We start from the raw sequence: 3091 nt of genomic DNA, 5'->3' as shown, positions 1-3091 counted from the left end.
AAAATTATTAAATTTTATTTAATGATGGACGTTCTTCATTATTTCATGTCAGTACAAAGATACTGGTAATTTGAAATAAAATGTTGAAAAAAATTATTGTGGAATTTCCTCGGCCAGCTTCATAGCCAGGATTTTGTGGAAAAGGTAATTGAATGATGAAAAAACTTAGTTTCGGGGGCCCAAACCTCCCCCCTGGCTAAGCCACTGTTCTCGGCAAGGCTCGCGAAGCAGAGGATTCGAGTAGCGTCCAGTCTCGCTGCGAGTTCTCTCGGCAACCATGATCCAAAAAAGCATGGTCCTGCCAGGCGCAACTAAAAAAAAGTCAACCATTCAGATTCGACACCCTAGGGCCTAGTGTGTCGAATCTGAATGGTTGACACTTCATGCTTGACACACCATGCTTCACGCGAGATAATTAGAACCAGTTGAGAAAAATTAAAATGTGTTAATATGTTAATAACTTGAATTTTAATTAGTTGAGTCAATTTCTAATCTAATTTTAAGCAAATGAAAAGAAAGTTGATGAAAATCGGTTAATATCTTCAATGCCAGTTGACAGCTCTTGTAATTTGGCGTTTTCTTATCGCTGCCCTAGGCCCTAGGGAACCCGACCTTTCTGACATCTTGGATCACGTGCGGCAGTTGGATTCCCCTTCCATTCGCGCCAATGCAGTGAATATAGTGAGAGGCGCCGGTTCACTCCAAGTCGAACGTATTTGATCATCGAATTGGTGGAACCATGATCTAAGAATACACGGCATAGCCATCAGTTCCCCCAATTTCGTCCACATTCGCACTCCACCACTTTTAGCCATCTTGGTTACCATAGCAACCATTAGCGTCTCGGTCTTTACTCAAAAGATTTGAAATCATGAATTATGGCTACATTGTAAATCAATGTCAATACCTGTGAAAGTTCTCAATATTCAAATAAGGTGTAAGAAGCGAACACTGCTGATGCTATCCGTTTGTGAAAGCGCGTCGTGTTAAGATTAACTTTGTGAAAATTGTAGTGGTGTACCCTGAGAGGGTTCTTTTGTTCTCATTTAGTGCTTATGTATATAAGAAATATAAAAACAGATATTATCATAATACAGGATATGATATCGATATTTTGTATTTATTTATTTCTGCGTTCAGCCCGAAAACAATATTCTTTTTTCTCCTTAGGTGGATGATACTTCATTTCATTCGCGTTAAGGGCATGAGATACTTAGAAAATTGTCGATTTTACCAGTTTTAGGTTCCGACGGCTTTTTTTTTTTAATAATGAATATTTTGTCTTAAAAATTTGGGACATGATAGCGAACATGCTAACAGACGTCCCCACACACTTTTTTTTGGTTTAATTCAAAAAATTTTAATTTAGCAAAATCTGATTAATTTGCATAGCGCTTAGGAATTGGTATCGATTTTACCAGTTTTAGGTTCCGACGGTTTTTTTTCTAGAATAATAAATATTTTGTCTTAAAAATTTGGGAAATGATAGCGAACATGCGAACGGACGTCCCCGCACACTTTATTTGTGTTTTTTTTTTCAAAAAATTTTTTGATATTGCTAACAACGTGTGTACATTTGGAGGTTATGTATGTTACAATTCTCCTGTGCGTTACTTCCAAACTACACAATATTTTTGGCCGAAAACTTTGGACTTGCAAATAAACATAGTAACTAATCTCCCATAACAAACCCGTTTTGCAGGCAATCAAAAAAGTTTATTTCGTAAATAATTTCCAGATTATCGGAAAGGCAGAGATGAAAAACGACGTAACCTCAAAATAATACATATGCATAAAAATTTCATTTAGCACAATACATTTTGTTGTTATTATCTCTCAAAAAAGAGTCCAGGGACGTCCGTTATGATATTTTATAGCATCTCCGAATTCAGTTTTTAAAAATTTTAATTTTGTGGAAAAAAAGCCGGGGAAACTGTAAGTATCACATGCCCTTAAAAGGCACAATTCCTCAGGTGCCTTGAGAGGTTATGTTATCCATATTTATAAGTATTTCTTCTATATTACAAGTTAGATGTTATATATTTGTTTATACTTTAGATTACGAATCTCAAAAATTTCATTATTTTTAAACTAATTTAATTTATTTATAAACTATATCATTTCTTTATCTTTTACTTACAATCTTCGCTCATTGCATTTACTTCCTTTCAAATATACTTCATTCTCGCGCGCTCACTTATCCAATATGGTTAAAAGTGGTGGAGTTGCTCCTTATTGGTTAACTTTTTTTTAGTTGCGTGTGACTAGACCGTGTATTCTTAGATCATGCTTATGTCTATTCGCCATGGCCAGTATTTACGTCGATGCTGGCGGCCAATTAAACTTGCGAAATTTGCAAGGCTTCTCATAATTTGCCGTATGAGAGTCGTATAAGAGTTGCCATTGTTGTTTATAACTGTCTAAAACCATGTATAACGCTATGGAACTTTGATGGGTTTTATTACAAAAAAATGGTTACTTCATAAAAATTGAAAGCTCATTTAGAGCAGAACAATTGTTCCAAAAATAAGAAAGGATAGAACATTTTCAGCTATAAATAGGTAAGGAACTAATTCCTTCACGTTTTCGCATGCAAACTTGTGGAACATTACAACATAACCTATGATAAGAATCAGGACGTCAATATGATTTCTAAAAAAACTGTATATACTTTTTTTTTAAAAACGTGTGCGAAATATTTTATTTGTCATCCTAAAGTCTTTCATATTTCATAATATTTTGTAGGCTTTCGATCTTGCCTATAATTATGAAAAAAACTTTGTGAAATGGTAACCATGTTATAACTATACGCCTAAATATGCTATGAAATTATATCTTTATAAGAACTCGTCTCAAAACAAGTGGAGTTCCATTCTCAAACACATTTTGTTAAAGACAATTTATAGTCTTTAGAATTTTTACGTTTCCATGTGTTCTATAAAGGATTTTGCACCCTGTTTTGCATACTTTCGTGAAAAAATAAAGAACATCAATTTTTAAAGATGGTTTAGGTGAAATTACAAATCTCATTGCCAGGTTAAAGTTATACTTTCTATTTACAATTAATTTTATGAGGTATGGGGGGGGGGGG

The 3091-nt window shown here is 34.3% G+C and overlaps 1 protein-coding gene across 1 annotated transcript in view; it reads left to right on the top strand.

The window, feature by feature from the left end:
- Positions 1-2318: 2318 nt before the first annotated feature.
- LOC117174634 (TP53-regulated inhibitor of apoptosis 1-like) overlaps positions 2319-3091 on the top strand; it is a 7599-nt gene continuing 6826 nt past the window's right edge. Inside the window, exon 1 of the mRNA XM_033363903.1 lies at positions 2319-2561. The gene's annotated coding sequence lies outside the window, so the exon portion shown is untranslated. The remainder of the gene's footprint in view (positions 2562-3091) is intronic.

This window comes from Belonocnema kinseyi, chromosome 1, assembly GCF_010883055.1.
Source record: "Belonocnema kinseyi isolate 2016_QV_RU_SX_M_011 chromosome 1, B_treatae_v1, whole genome shotgun sequence".
NCBI classification, from domain to species: domain Eukaryota; kingdom Metazoa; phylum Arthropoda; class Insecta; order Hymenoptera; family Cynipidae; genus Belonocnema; species Belonocnema kinseyi.
This window is presented reverse-complemented; position numbering and strand designations above follow the sequence as displayed.